The sequence below is a fragment of the Panthera tigris genome, chromosome C2 (assembly GCF_018350195.1).
Source record: "Panthera tigris isolate Pti1 chromosome C2, P.tigris_Pti1_mat1.1, whole genome shotgun sequence".
NCBI classification, from domain to species: domain Eukaryota; kingdom Metazoa; phylum Chordata; class Mammalia; order Carnivora; family Felidae; genus Panthera; species Panthera tigris.
This window is the reverse complement of record NC_056668.1, coordinates 155,973,471-155,989,395: the sequence shown is the minus strand read 5'-3', so window position 1 is coordinate 155,989,395 and position 15,925 is coordinate 155,973,471. Positions and strand designations below refer to the sequence as shown.

At 48.7% G+C, this 15,925-nt stretch overlaps 1 long non-coding RNA gene across 2 annotated transcripts; it reads right to left on the bottom strand.

The window, feature by feature from the left end:
• Window positions 1-3,124: 3,124 nt before the first annotated feature.
• LOC122230531 lies at window positions 3,125-11,324 on the bottom strand. Of its 2 annotated transcripts, XR_006207523.1 has the most exons (4): window positions 10,860-11,324; window positions 5,062-5,460; window positions 4,361-4,559; window positions 3,125-3,594 (listed from the first exon to the last, which is right to left on the bottom strand). It is a non-coding gene; the product is annotated as an uncharacterized LOC122230531 (long non-coding RNA). The 2 variants fall into 2 exon arrangements; XR_006207522.1 differs by having other exon boundaries at window positions 3,125-4,559; window positions 10,860-11,319.
• Between the last annotated feature and the right edge of the window lie 4,601 nt (window positions 11,325-15,925).

The window sequence follows — 15,925 nt, the reverse complement described above, 5'->3', positions numbered from 1 at the left end:
GATAAGAACAGAGCTTTGGGAAAGAGCTCTTGGCCCCTTGAACACCAGCTGTACTGCTCGAGCCCTGACTACACCCTCTGCAGTCACATCCTCTGTCGGGACAACGCACAACAGCGAGCTCCAGCCAGACTCTGGGGATTTGCCTTCTAGGCAGGAACCTGGGGTGGGTGCCTGTCCTGGAGGCCTGAGCCCGGCTCCCTCTGCCATTTGTGGGTCTCTAGAACTGAAAAATTTTAAACTGTACCAATTAATATGTTCTCATTAACAATTAGGAGCACCTGGGTGGCTTAGTCAGTCGAATGTCCTCTTGATCCCAGGGTCATGGGATCGAGCCCCACATTGGGCTCTGTGCTGAGTGTGGGTCCTGCTTGAGATTGTCTCTCTCTCCTTCTGCCCCTTCCCCAACTCGTCCTCACTCTTTAAATAAATAAATAAATAAATAAATAAATAAATAAATAAATTCTCATTAACATTTAAACAATCTCCCTGAACATCGCTCAATCTCAATAGCTGCTGCTATCAGCTTGGTGTTTGACCTTCACTGGTTTTTATGCATTTATTCACATGTGTAAGTACCTACGGAGATACAGATTCTGCGTGTGGATTTGTTTTTTTTTTTGTATGTGGCACGCTGTATGTATTGTTCTGCAGGATTGTTTTCCCCTTAACATTTCTTGGAGATCTTCTGATGCCAGTACCTGTCAGTAGCTCATTGTTTTCACTGGGGCCATGAAATTTCATAGTATTTATTGGACCATTCTCCGACGGATAGCCATTCAGGGTGTTGCTAATTTTCACATCTGCAGGCAAATGCGCAGTAAACACGTTTGTGCACACAGGTGAGTTTTTCTCTAGGGTCCAGAACTGAAAGGGGGATGAGTAAGCAAAAGGTTATACACACTGAGATCTTAAAGATATTGTCAAATCATCCTCCAAATGGCTATCGGTCTACACTCCCACCGGAAGTGCGCGGAGAACCCATATCCCCACACCCTGGACAACTCTTGGATCATCAAAATCTTGGTTGCTTGCTGATGTGAGGGCGAAGGGAAGCAGGAAAGCAAAATACTTAAGAGCCAGCATCACAGAAGGTAGGCACCTGACCGTGCAGGTAGTTGGGCCCAACTCCCAAGGAAACACAGTTAACAGAACAATGTCAAGAGACTTTATTATTTGCAAGTGCAATTAATATCCCCAGAAGAACAGAAGAGGACATTTTATCCATAGAAGACCGTTGGGATGAAAATAGAAGTTTCACTACTAAAAAAATTTGTGTAATGTTTATTTATTTTTGAGAGAGAGAGAGAGAGAGAAAGAGAGCATGAGCAGGGGAGGGGCCGAGAGAGAGACACAGAATCCCACGCAGGCTCCAGGCTCTGAGCTGTCAGCACACAGCCCGACTTGGGGCTTGAACTCACAAACCGTGAGAGCTAAAGTTGGACGCTCAATCGACTGAGCCACCCAGGTGTCCCCCCAAATTTTAAACTCAGTAGATGAGAATGGAACAAGCGATGAACAAGTTACTACTTGTAAAATCTGGTTAAGGTTTCTATCGAAATGGGCACACAAATGGACAAAGATGTGGAGGATGTGAGGGCAAAATTAAGAGACACGGTTCTCAAAGTCTGAACATTCATCTGATAAGATTCTCCAAGGAGGCAAGGAAATAACTAACAAATAATCAATGAATGCTTCTCTGAACTGAAGAAACATTGGTAACAAGAATGAAAGTAGCCCGTCCCTCCACACTGATAGTTTTTTTCACTTGGAAGTCGTCTTATATCAGAGCACAAACACCTTCCTCATCCTTTCAGATGATTACACAGAACTCCCTAATGGGTGCATATGTGCATAACGTGCACACCTACACATCATAACTTATTCTTCTGTTAACAAACACTTATATGATTTCCAATAATCACGATTATTGGAATGGCCCAATGAACAATGGCCCAATGCCTTGTCCATGTGTCTTTGTGGACATGGGTGAAAATTTCTGCAGAATGGATTCCTACACATGCAAGTGTTGAATTATATTTAAGATTTTCATAGCTGCTCCCAAGATGCTCTCTGGAAGGCTACAACGAATAACATATGTGAAATTACTGATTTATCATAGTGTCGTGCATTTCATTTATGCCTGTTTGACTGGCATAAAGTATAGCTTGTATTTCCCTGATGACATGTAAGATTAAACTCTTTTTATTTATTTACTGGCCATGGTCATATTCTCTTCTGTCAATTATCTATGCTCTTTATCCATTTTTCTATGAGATACATTGCCTTTTCGAAAATTGACGTTTTTGTTTGTTAAGTAGGCTTCATGCCCCTCACAGAGCCCGGTACGGGGCTTGAATTCAAGACTGTGAGAGCAAGTCCTGAGCTGAGATCAAGAGTAGGAAGCCTAACCAACTGAGCCACCCAGGCACCCTCTGAAAATTGTTTTAGAGACTTGCTTTGTATTCTTGCTCAGCTCTCTCTGGGTCCTTTTCTACCTGAAGTGTTTCTTTAGCACTAGGACATTTTCTTCTACTATATCTTTTTTTTTTTCTTTTCCTTCTATCCATTCTCTGTGTTCTCTCCTCTGGAACTCCCATAACACAGATATGTCAGTGTTGAGGCATCTGGGTGGCTTAGTTGCTTAAGCGTCCAACTTCAGCTCAAGTCCTGATCTCCCAGTTCATGGGTTCGAGCCCTGAGTTGGGCTGTGTGCTGACAGCTCAGAGCCTGGAGCCTGCTTTGGATTCTGTGTCTCCCTCTCTCTCTGCCCCTCCTTCTCTCACACTCTGTTTCTCTCTCTCTCTCTCTCTCTCAAAAATAAACATTTAAAAATTCTTACAAGAAAGAAAGATATATCAGTATTTGATTCTGTACTTTATACCATGTAGCTTAGTAAATGATGGCACTTTTTCATTTTTTTCTGACACATTTTTGGCAAATCCCTTAGCGTGATCTCTCAGCATACTAATTTGGTCTATTTAGCTCATTTATTGAGTTTTTTACATTTTGGCAATCATGGCTTAATTTCCAGGAACTCAGTATCTTTTTTCAGAGAGGCTTTATTATATTTTTTATTTTTATTTTGTTAAGTGTATTTATTTTGGCAGAGAGAGTGAGCGCACAAGAGGGGCAGAGACAGAGAAAGGGGGAGAGAGGGCTAACTGAGCCGCCCAGGTGCCCCTATTATATATGTTTAAATGGATATGATATTCACTTACCTCTCCCAAGGATATTCATTTGAATTAAAGTTTTCTTCTGTTTCAGGTATTAGTTCTGTTTTCTTGGAGTCAGTTCTATTTTTTGTGCTTCTCTCAGGCTCTGGCTTTTCGGAAATGTCTGGCAATTCTCGATTGTCTGTTGACACTTGTAGAGGAACAACTGGGCAGACCATCTGCATGGTGGCTGGGGGGCACCTCCTTTCCCCCATGAGAATCCCATTTGCCTGGCCAGGAATGCAGTTTGGGATACAGGGGCCAGCCTCAGGTGACTGTGTGCACGCAGGAGAGCCATGAGTGGACAGCAGGAAGGAACCGCCCTCCGGTCCGTTGTCCGCTCACACCTGCACCCAGTGTCTGTTGCCTCTGTTCCGGAACTCTGTGGGGAGAATTCACCTGTGACGGCTGTGCCTTCAGCTCTCCAGCATCGCGGTTTCCTATTCATCTCATCACTGACCTTCTATTGCTTAGAAATTCCTTAATCTTCTGGACGTTGCTCCCACTCCTCCTGACTGTCCACAACCACTCAGACTCTATTCTTATTTCTGTATTTTTTCTATCTTTTCACTGGGATTTGGGGAAGAAGAGGGGTACACAGCAGTGTGTCCTTAGCCACGTCAAACTGTAAGACACTTATTCCACATTCAGAATGATTTCGAGAGACTGGGTTACCGGATGTGGGATTGTTGGAGCAAAGAGCAGAGACATTCTTGAGGTTGTTGATACGTATTTAAAACTATCTTGCTAGACCGAGGAAGGAACTGGCTCTGGCAGAGGGGGAGCCGGGTTCTGAGCTTGGTTCCCTGACTTGTCAGTTGTGTAACCTAAGTGAGTTGGGGAAACTCTCTGGACCTCAGTTTCCTCATTAGTAAAATGGGCCCAGTAATGGTACCAGTATTTAAGCATCTTATGAGGACAAACTACGTAAACTATCTTCCCCAGGGCCCAGCCTATAAAAGGTGCTTGATGAATGCTTTTAGTCAGCATTGTTTCAAATACGTAATTTGTCAGCATTAAATAATTGTGCATTCAGCCAGGTGCTCGGAAAAGCGTTCCCTTTCTCGGTCATTGGCATTTCAAGCTCTGAGATAAATCACTTCTTGGCTTGGTACCTCCATCTTCAAAGAGAGAAGCCTCCTTCCTACCTGCCTGCCAGGCTGTGAAGGCTTCTGTGAAGATTCGCTGTTATTGTAAAGCTCTTAGCGATGCACCGGTGAAAATCCCTGTGTATACTTGGGTTGTTTTCATCGGAATGATGGGTCCAGAAGCCCTGTCCCCGGGTCCAGACTGAGCTTCTACAAGACAATTCCTCCTTCTGAGCTTGGTCAAGTCAAGCGTGCACTCCTGTGGAAGAAAATACCTGGTCTTTACTCTGGGCCAACTTCCAGAAACTTCCAATTTCTTCCTCAGCTGGGATATTGGGTCTTATGACTCCTCTCCCTATTCGGCAACTTCCTAATCAGAAATGGCTAGCAAAGCTACTCCAGTGAGGCAGGCTGAGCCCTCACCACGGCCACATGCGGGTCCAGGCCCAGGAAGGCAGGAACCGGTGTTTATGCCCAGCCTACAGGAAGGGCTGGAGATAGCTCTTGCTAGAACCTCAGAAGTCACTGGCCCAGGGGTGCAGAGCCCTGGGGGGGTAGGTGTCAGGAAGCATGAGGGGTAAGAATATTCACAAATAAACCAGCTCAGTGACAAAGAGAGCGAGAAGTCTGTACTTGTAGAACCCAGGCGGGCAGGGTGCAGCGGCGAACCAGGGACCAGCGCCATGAAAGTTCACCGAGACAGACTCCAGCTGAGGCAAAGTGAGGGGTGGGATGGGAGGGGCAGGAAGGGGAGAGCTCACCTGAAGAAAAGACAGAAATGTTGTCAAGCAACCACAAGACCCGCAGCATTTTATTTTTGTTTTGACCCAGGAAGCAGTAAGCAAACAGATAAAAAACCCAAGTGCTGGGCATGAACTTGACCAGGAGCGGGCCTTTGCACAGTGAGAGGAGTCGCTATGAGAATCTCTTCCTTTCTTCCTCTTTCCCGCCCCATTCACAGCAGGCCTGTGGCCACCAAGCTGGAGAGGGGCTGGGTGGTGGCTAAATCTTCCCCTTGACGTCTTGCCATGAGACAGGAGACACTCAGAAAGGCTGGGTAATTCAGTCAAGGTCACACAGTGAGGAAGGCAGAGGCTGGAATCAAAGCCAGGCAGCTTCCCACGTTTCTGCACGGTAGAGGTTAAACAACCTTAGAAGCTCTGCAAAGAGTAGAATGTAAAGTTCCCAGAGGGTTCTCAAGCACCGTAGCGTGCGCTCAAGGACAGAAAGTCCTAGTTAGGGCTGGGCTGGAGGGCAGGGAAGGATTACAGAGCTGCCTATGCAGCAGCAGCCCTGGGGACACGAATGCTGGTCCCCTGCCCCCAGCAAATCTCAAATTCTCCTCGCATCAGGGGGGATTGGATAGAAAAAGGCAGGAGTGACTCTTAAATGCTTTGGGGACTCCCTGCTCAGTCCCAGAATCTCTCCCGGGCCTCTCCCCAAATGCAGAGGACACCCTCTCTCTCCTGTTCTTTTGTTTTCAGGACTAGGGTTCTCGGGCTCCTCAGGCAACCCCCCGGGGACTCACTCCTCTCAGATCTGAATCCTCAGTACAAGTACTTCTTTCGGAGAGAGAGCCTAATCTCTTTCTGACTCCAAGTCAAATACCTGCTAAGTTCAGAAACAGGAAATGCGTGGCTATGATCTTTCAATGGAAAAAAAAATTTTTTTCAACGCCTCATCTGCAGAACGGAGATTCTACTCAACCGTAAAAAGAAGAGGGAGGACTCCCGTTATAATGGGAGTTATTCCGTAACTCAGTATGGACAAGATTCACAGCGAAGCCATACAGGAAGGTGCTAAGGGGCATACAGAGCAGGCCTTGCGTGTGTCAAATTCTCCCAAAGGACACTCAGGCGACTGGTAATATTAGTTGCCACCCGGGGGGAAAACGGGGTGGTTTAGAGAAGATTTTTCACTAGAGAGTCTTGTAGAGCTTTTGACTTTTATGCCATGGGATTTTAGTACTTTCTCAAAGATCAAATAAAAATTTGAAAAAGAATAGTTTATCATGTGGTACTCAGTGAAAACACTCTTCTCATAGACAGTAAAACCTTGGTTTGCGAGCATAATTTGTTCCGGAAACATACTTGTCATCCAAAGCACTCGTATATCAAAGCAAATAGGCTCGGTTGTGATCATGTGAGCTTCAGCGTCACATACGACTCGTACTGCAAGACATCACTCGTTTATCAAGTTAAAATTCAAATGTCCGCTAGTCTTGCAGAATAAGGCTTTACTGTATATCCTTCCAGATTTTATTTTACATGTGCACACACACATGCAGACACACAAACACACGTGTTCTGTTTCTATAAACCTGAGATCATGTTGTAATGAATTATATAACCTGCTTTCCACCCCCCCATTCACTATATTGTGGATAACTTTCCATATCCATGTATACAAATTGCATTAACTGAAGTAGCTGCAAAGTAATCCACTGCGTTCTTTTATCATATTATTTTAAACTAATCCCCTGTAATTTTTAACAGCTTTATTGACACTCACATACCATAAACCTCACCTACTTAAAGTGTACAACTCAGTGTGTATTCTGAGTTGTGCAACCATCACCAGTATCTAATTTGAGGACATTTTCATCCCCCCAGAGAGAAGCCCATTAGTAGTCACTCCCCACCCTTCCTCCTCTCCCAGTTCTGGCGACCACTCATCTACTTTCTGTCTCTGTGGGTTTTCCTATTCTGGACACTTCCTATAAACCAAACCATACAATATATGGCCTTTTGCGTCTAGCTTCTTCCGCATTGCATGAAGTTTTCATTGCATGAACCTTGAAAACTGTGGTAACATGAATAAGTACTTCATTCATTTTTATTGGCAAATAATATTCCATTGTGTGGACATTCCAGTCTTTCACCCAGTCATCAGTTGCCGGACACTTGGGTTTTTTTCAATTTTGAGTACTATAACTAATGCTGATATGAACAGTTGTGCACACGTTTTTGTGTAAACATACGTCTTCAATACTGGGAGGTAGATTGGCTGGTCATATGGAAATAACACATTTAACGTTTTAGGAACTGCCAGCTGTTTTCCAGAGCGGCCACCCCATCGGCGGGGGATGAGGGTTCCGACTTCTCTCCGTCTTCCCCCACACTTACCGTCTCTGCTCTTGATTCTAGCCATCCTAGTGCCTGTGAAGTGATGTCATTATGGTTTCGATTCACGTTTCTCCAACGGCTAGTGACGACCGAGGTGTTGCACGTGTTTTTGTGTGCTTCCTAGCCATTTGTTTCCTTTTGGAAAAATGTCTACTCTGATCTTTGTTCACCTCAAAAGTGGGTTATTTGTCTTTTTATTAGTAAGTTGCGAGAGTTCTTACACATTCCGGGTACGAGTCCCTCATCAGATAGACGACCGGCGAATTGGTTTTCCTATTCTATGGGTCATCTTCTCATTTCATAGTAGTACCATTTGGAGCAAAACAAGTTTTGAACTTGATGGAGCCCCAGCTGACCTAGCTTCACTTTCATAAACTGTGCTTTTTGTGTCATGGGTAAGAAACTATTGCTTAACCCAAAGTCACAAAGATCTACTCCTATGTTTTCTTCTAAGAGTTGTATAGTTTCAGCTGTTACATGTAGGTCTATCATTCATTCTGAGTTAATTTTTATGTAAGATGCGAGGTACGGGCCCACACTCATTCTTTCGCATGCGGCCCTCCGGCTGTCCTGGCACCATTTGTTGAAAAGACTATTCCTGCCCACTGAGTTGTCAACAGACCCTTGTTGAAAATCAATTGAGCAGAAGGGAAAGGGCTTATTTCTAGACTGTTGCTTCCATTTTATTGATCTAATTGTTCTTATGCTGAATTCTTACTGGCTTGATGACTGTAGCTTTATAGTAAGTTTTGAAACGAGGATGGATATGTGACTCCTTCAGCTTCTTTTTCCGATTCAAAATTATTTTGGCTATTCTGGGTTCCTTGTATTCCCAGAGGATTTTTAGGATCAGCCTGTGAAATTCTGCAAAAGAGCAAGCTAGGATTTTGATGTGTATGGCACGGAATCAATCTTTTTTTTTTTTTAATTTTTTAAATGTTTTTAATTTTATTTTTGGGAGAGCGAGAGCAGGGGAGGGGCAGACAGAATCTGAAACAGGCTCCAGGCTCTGAGCTATCGGCACGGAGCCGACTTGGGGCTCGAACCCATGAACCGTGAGATCATGACCTGAGCCGAAGTCAGACGCTCAACTGACTGAGTCACCCAGGTGCCACCTGCACTGAATCAATCTTAGAACGCTTCGGGATCAGGTTAATACTGGTCTCATTTAATGAGTTCGGAAATGTTCCTTCCTCTTCTGGTTTCTGGAAGACTTTGTGAAGGATCGATATTTATTCTTTAAATATTTGTATAATTCACCGTGAAGACATATGGGCCTGAGCTTTTCCTTGAGGGGGGTTCTTAAATGACTAATGCAGTCTCTCCGTTGGGCATAAATCTGTGCAGAAAGTATATTTCTTCTTGAGTCCAATTTTATAGTCTGTGCCGTTCTATCAACTCATTCATCTCATCTAGGGTATCTAATTTGTGGGCGTTCTATTGTTCATAGTAGTCCCTTAAAAACTCTTGTTTTGGGGCACCTGGGTGGCTCAGTCGGTTGGGCGTCCGACTTCGGCTCAGGTCATGATCTCACAGTTCATGAGTTCGAGCCCCGTGTCGGGCTCTGTGATGACAGCTCAGAGCCTGGAGCCTGTTTCAGATTCTGTGTCTCCCTCTCTCTCTCTGCCCCTTCCCTGATCATGCTGTGTCTCTCTCTGTCTCAAAAATAAATAAACATTAAAAAAATAATAATAATAATAATAAATAAAAATAAAAATAAAGAAAAAAACTCTTGTTTTTGTAAGGTCAGGAGTAAAGTCTTACTTGCATTCCCAATTTTTTTCTTTTCTTTTTAAAATTTTTTTAATGTTTATTTATTTTTGAGAGAGAGAGACATAGTGCGAGAAAAGGAGGGGCAGAGAGAGGGAGACACAGAATCTGAAGCAGCCTCCAGGCTCTGAGCCGTCAGCACAGAGCCCAACACAGGCCTCAAACCCACAAACTACGAAATCATGACCTGAGCCGAAGTCGGACGCTTAACCGACTGAGCCACCAGGCACCCCCCCATTCCCAATTTTTGCTCTTTTTGGTCATGTTATTGTCCCTGTCCATTCCTCTCTCCTCTCCCCCAACCCAGTGTAGGGCCTTCTTTGGAAGGTTCCATCCCATTAATCACCTTGTAAACCAACATAGCGACGCGACAGTGGAAACTGTCTTAGAGCAACACAGAACTGGTAGAACCCTACCCAAAACATCTTAGTGCAACCGGGCACTGCGGCCTCAGCGTCAGGGATGCCACCGCTCTGGACAGCTGCTCGCACGGTCCCATTTCTGGGGGTTGGCACAGATAATACTATCATCATAACAAGAACGAGTTTTTCTGCTTCAGAATGCACTTAGAACCACGGATCTTCTCCACCCCACCCCGAGCTATTTGTTAGCTCTTTCCTTCTCGAGACTGAGCAATGAGGGTTGAACCTGGATTATCTAAGGGGCACAGGACAGTCTGCAGCAGCCCTGCCCAGGCACAGGTCTGGCCCTGAGTCACCGTGGGGACAAAGTGCAGGACCCTGACTCGCCTGCTCAGTGCGAGCTCCATCACAAGGCCCCGCCTCCTGCAGAAGTGAGACACCCGGGGGACCCAGGCTCCCATTCTGGCTCTCCCCCTGGAGACAAGGAAGACATCTTAAGGCAGCCACCTCTCCTCTTGTGGAGCCAGCGTTGTCAACGTGAAGATAGGCTTGCTCGACCAGCTGGCCTGAAGGCCGGTCCAGCCCAGCCATTTATGATTAGGTTACCAGTGAGCATGTAGGCTTTGCTTGAACTCTCTGAGCCTCGGTGCCAGGGGCCTCGGGGCCTACCGAGCACCTGCCAGGTTGTTCGCCTCCCTGGGAAGGGTGAGGAGACGGGCCAGGGACTCTCAGAGTCTTGCTCCTGCACTGGTTCAGGGGAGGGGAAGTCACACCTCTCCCCGGTGCAACACCCAGAGCTCATGACTCCCAGGGCCTGCTCTGACATCTACTCACCCTGAGACGCCAGGAGGGTGAGCTCCCCGACCTCCGAACGTCAGTTTGTTCATTTTTCAAAAATGTTTATTTATTTAGAGAGGGTGTGCAAGCTGGGGAGAGGTGGGGAGGCGGAAAGAGAGAGAGAGACAATCCCAAGCAGGCTCCATGCCATGAGCTCAGAGCCCTATGCGGGGCTTGAATCTACAAACCGTGAGATCATATCCTGAGCCAAGATCAAGAGTCAGACGCTTAACTGACTGAGCCACCTGGGCGCCCCAGTTGGTTCATTTCAAAAACGGAGATAACAGTACCTACCACTCCCTGTACCGGGAGGGGGAAGATTACACTTAATCTGATAAGCACCAGCCAGCACATGCTAAGAATTCATTTCAGATCGTCAGGAGTCACTGCTCTGCTCGTACCTGTTCTCTTTCATTGTGAGAAGCACCCACCACCCCTCCACCCTGTTTCAAGTAAAGGGCATACCAAAGCTTCGGTAAATTTGGTCTTATTTGAGGCCAAGCAGAGGTGGCTTTGGTGCGGCGGGACGAAGGTTCAGACTGGGTCCTGTTGTACTCGAACTGCCTCCTCCTTCGGCCGGTAACATAATCTCGCTGCCTGATTCTCCTCACATCACCGGAGCCCAGGCTGCAAGCTAAAATCAGAACGAGCCTGCGGTTGCCGAGTCAACTGGACATTCTGCCACTGTGATGTCACCAGGGGTCCCGGCCTCGGGAGCCGAGGCACCCAGCGTGCCGTGTGGTCGTGCGGACCCCCGTCCCTCCCCTCGCTGGCCCTGGGACCGGGGCGTGGGAGAGAAGCAAGCGAGCCAGTGCTCGGGGAACAGCCCCCCGCGGCCCCACAGCCGGGACCCCACAGACATCGCCACTTCGCCTCCAGGAGGTCAAGGCCGCCTTCACGTAACCATTTCCGGAAGGCAAAGCGGCTTCCGGAGAGGTCCAGGGGCTGTGCACGGGTGCCCGCGCCGAGCGGAGCTGGCAGGGAGCGCAGCCACAAGGGGCAGAGCACCATTCTGAGCCACGCTTCCGTCTTGGTTCGAAGGAGAATCTTTAATAATATATAGATTTTAAGTGACGAAGCTCTTGCCAAATCCTAGCATAAAGCGGATTTTTACAGCTGGGATGATAAATCCCTGAAAGGCGGCGCTTACCATGGAAACGCTGACACAGCCTTTCATTCCCCTTCCCAGTGATTAAAATCCTCATTTCAATTTGTTTTTCTTTATTTGGGGCTGGAGTCATTTGCAAGCCCAGGAATAGAGCTCGCGCGGATGGAAAACTAAATGCTGCCCCCTGTCGGAAATAAGGCGGAACTGTTCTTAGGCGGCGGGAGTGCGGCAAATCTTGGTTGGTAGAATTATGGAAACCCAAGGAAAACCGGTTTTCTTAGGAATCGCCTTGCCAGGAAGGCAACTCCTGCAGGGCTTGGCTCGTTCTCCTAGGGAAAGTGAGGCAGGGAAGGGAAGGGAAAGCAGCTAATAACGGGTGCGGTGTCAGACCAGGGGCTGCTCTGGGCAGCTGGACATTCAGCCACCTGGGGGAGCTGGCAGCCAGCGTGGCTCTGCACCTTGGCCACCCCGCCCGCCCGAGGAGCAGGGGTGGGGGTGGGGGCCCTCAGCGGTTGCAGGCTGTGCCGCGTCCGTTCTTATGCACCCCCGGCCTGCTGGCCATGGCCGGCTCCAGTGGCCAGAGGAGGTCCTCGGGCAGAGGGAGGGCCAGACCTTGCTCGGCCGAGTGCATAGGGCACCAGTGACCTGTCTGCTGCACCTGCTCTCCACTATGCCTTGTATTCTCCTCTGGGCTGTTCCACTTGCAGGCAAATTTTATGCTCCAATCCGGGGTCGTGTGCCCTCTGTTTATTCAAGGCCTGTAGTCTCTGCTGAACCAAAAGCTCAGTAATCTTACTCACCAAATGTCCAGGAATGCCTTTCTACTTCCCGGATCTCTTCATTAATAACAAACAAACAAAAAAACAAGCAAAAAACAAAAGAAACCACCACCACCAACAACAAAAACCCATAATGGATCCAGCCCCACTTCTTTTTTTTTTTTTTTTTTAATTTTTTTTTTTTCAACGTTTTTTATTTATTTTTGGGACAGAGAGAGACAGAGCATGAACGGGGGAGGGGCAGAGAGAGAGGGAGACACAGAATCGGAAACAGGCTCCAGGCTCCGAGCCATCAGCCCAGAGCCTGACGCGGGGCTCGAACTCACGGACCGCGAGATCGTGACCTGGCTGAAGCCGGACGCTTAACCGACTGCGCCACCCAGGCGCCCCCCAGCCCCACTTCTTAATATACCAGCGAGATCCCAGCAGATTTCCCGGTCTGAGAGCTGACAGGGTCTCAAGCGTCCCCGCTAAACAAGACTTCAGGCAATTGCGCAGACCCCATTGGCACGGGACCTAATGACACTCAAGCATTGCCCTGGTTTTACACACAGCCAGCGCTCTGGAATAGGGTTTTCAAAGTGTGTTCCATGGGTAATCAGTGGGCAGAGATGCTTCTCCCAAGAGAGGCTCAGCGACTGAATAAGGTTGATAACATTGCCAGCTACAGCACCCCTTTAAAGTCATAACATTCCTCGTTACTAAAGGCTCTAAGAAGTCTCAAAGGGGAGAAATCCAATTAACTTTCACTCACTGTTTCCCAACTTACTTCCTCACCAGAACATTCTTCACAGAACACCCATGGTCACCCTGTAACACAGCAGGCTATGCCACACATAAAATGCCTTGCCTTCTCTCTGTCCATTTTAGTTTTTCTCTTGCAGGGTTTTAAAAATCTTTTCATTATTGAAGCGGTACCTGTTCATTGTAGAAAACTGGAAATGTGCAAAAAAGCAAAAAGGAGGGAAAAAGCTTTGAGACATACTTCCCGTGGGCGTTTGGGACTGGACGGGCCCGTGCTGGGGTTTTAGTGTTCCTTCGGGAGAAGGGAAATTTTGTTGTCATAGGAGCTGACCTGTCCCCCGGACTGTGTTCCATTTTATGACCCCTGATTTGAAGTAGCAGGCTTCATAAAATAAAGCACACGTTTCAGCCGGCAGTGGCCAGAGTCCTTTTGAATGCGTTCCTAACCCCAGGTGGAGGAAAATTCCTGAACCATATGTTGTGGCTTTTACAGGGAGTGGCAGACCAAGAAAATAAACAAGTTGGTAGGAGGAGAAAAACATTAGGTATGATGATTTCTCAACCATGTGAAAATATTTGTCATAAAAAAGACGGGAAAGAAATACACCCAAGAATTAGGCAGATTATCTCTAGAAGACGGGCTCAAAGGCGGCTTATTTTCTTTGCTGTTATAAAAACTTAAAAATAGGTATTTTTAGGGGTGCCTGGGCGACTCAGTCAGTTAAGCATCAGAGTCTTTTGGGTCAGGTCATGATCTCACAGTTTGTGAGTTCAAGCCCCGCATTGGGCTTATGCTGTCAGGGCAGAGCCTGCTTGGGATTCTCTCTCTCCTCGCTCTCTCTCTCTCTCTCTCTGCCCCTCCCCCACTTGCTGGTGCGAGTGCTCACTCTCTCTCAAAACGTTTGTTTTTGAGAGAGAGAGAGAGCGAGCATGAGAGGGGGAGGGGCAGAGAGAGAGGGAGACACAGAATCGGAAGCAGGCTCCAGGCTCTGAGCTGTCACCACAGAGCCCAATGCGGGGCTCGAACCCACGAACCGTGGGATCATGACCTGAGCCGAAGTTGGACACTTAACTGTGTATAAGGCGCCCCCCCCCAATAAGTATTTTTAAAAGTCCCCCCTACATACACCAGGTCAATTTCAGTGGGGATTAAAGCAGAGCAGAGAATGTGGAGTCTGGTGGGGACGCTGGCCTGGGGTGGGTGGGGGCTCCTCACGTCTTTCCCACCCGAGAGGCACTGGGCTTGCTCAGCATCACGTCCCCTCCGCTTCCTCTGAATGCAATGAGCCACATTTGGGGTCATGAGTGGCTCAGGGGGAAGTGGGAGGTGTCGCTGGTTACACCGACCCTCAGAGCAGCTGTAGGAGGACAGGGCCTTTATCATCCGTCCCCTTTGCATAAGTGCTCCCTGAACACAAGCTCCTGTCTGCCCTAGAGGCCTTGTGCTGGCTGGGCCCTCTGCCTGGGACACTCGTCTTTCAGGTCTGAGCGCAGAGGGGGCCTCCGAGGACCCCAAGAGCACACAGCACAGGACTGAGCCAACGTCTGCCTGCCTGCAAATCTGGCAAGCATGAGCTGACTTCCAAAAGGGTTGTCACACAGTTACCGCCCGAGAAAACCCCTGCCCTCGGCATGACACAGGCCGGGATGCTCTCGGAAGTCAGGGGGAGAACACCTGCTGCGTGGCTCCTGTTCTCCTTTTCAAGATGATGGCTTCTCTGAGAGGCTGAGGACAACTCCCAGGCCGTCCTCTGGTGGCTGGAAGGCCGTTCCGGGGGCACAGGTTCCACGTGCGCAGTCCGAAGCCGCAGCCCCTTGTCCGCAGCCGGTCCTCCGGGCGGCACAGCAACGTTGCACAAGCCGCGGACCCGGAGGAGGCCCGCCGGGCAGATGGCCGGTGCCCACCGAGTGCCAACTGGGTGCCACCCTGACTCCGCCACTGATGCTTAAGCGCAGCCTTCCCCTGCCACGGGAGAGGGGACCCACAGAAACCATGCCGTTAGATTGCCTCCTCAGGAGGCCGCCCCGACCTCCTCTCCAACACGGCAGCCTCCATCACTCTCAGACCCCTGATTCTCCTCTTAGCGGTTATCACGCACTGGCCTTCTGCTTTTTCCTTCTCCTTTGTGACAGGCAGATGTGTGGGTTGTCTTGCTCACCTTGACTCTCCAGCACCCAGAAAACTACCCGACACAAACAGATGCTCTAGAAACGTCTGTTAGTTGAATGGCTACCCGTTATTCTAGCAGGATGGATTCCTATCGGAGCGCCCGGAGTCCAGGTGAGGGCTGTTCTAGGCGATTCAGGCGGCTTGCTTCAAGTTCGAGCTCCCACTCCTGCCTCAGTGATTCCAGGGGACAGCCAAGACGGCAGGAGTGGAGACCCCCTACCGGCACCAGCTGTTGGAGCAGCCGAGGATGATGTCTGGGCGCTGGGCCTCCTCTGCTCTGTGTGACCTCTGGCAAATGCCTTCCCCTCCTTGCCCTGCAGATAAGGAAGTGGGTACGCTCCGCTTAAATATCCGGGGGTAGGTTCCTTCCCCATGACAAGCATTCATGGGAAGGCCTGGAGTGCGGAGGTGGGACCAAGAAGGAGGGAGGCCACGCGAGGGTGGGTATCACCCATGGAGGCTCCCACTTGGTTCCATTCCACCAGGAACCTCAGACAGTGTAGGTGACCCCCAGACTGTCTTGATGGGGAGAGAGCTGGGGCGGTTAGAGCCCCGCGCTGGCGATCCTGCGGGCGCCCTGGGAAAGGTGTAAGTTGCCAGGCACCTCCAGCCCGCCAGGCACACAGGCCAGCGGACTCCAGCAGCCTGCAGGCAGCCCCCAGACACAGATGCAGGTGCTGCCTCTTGGGGGCGAGACTAGAGGGACCTGAGGCAACATGGGTGGGGTTCT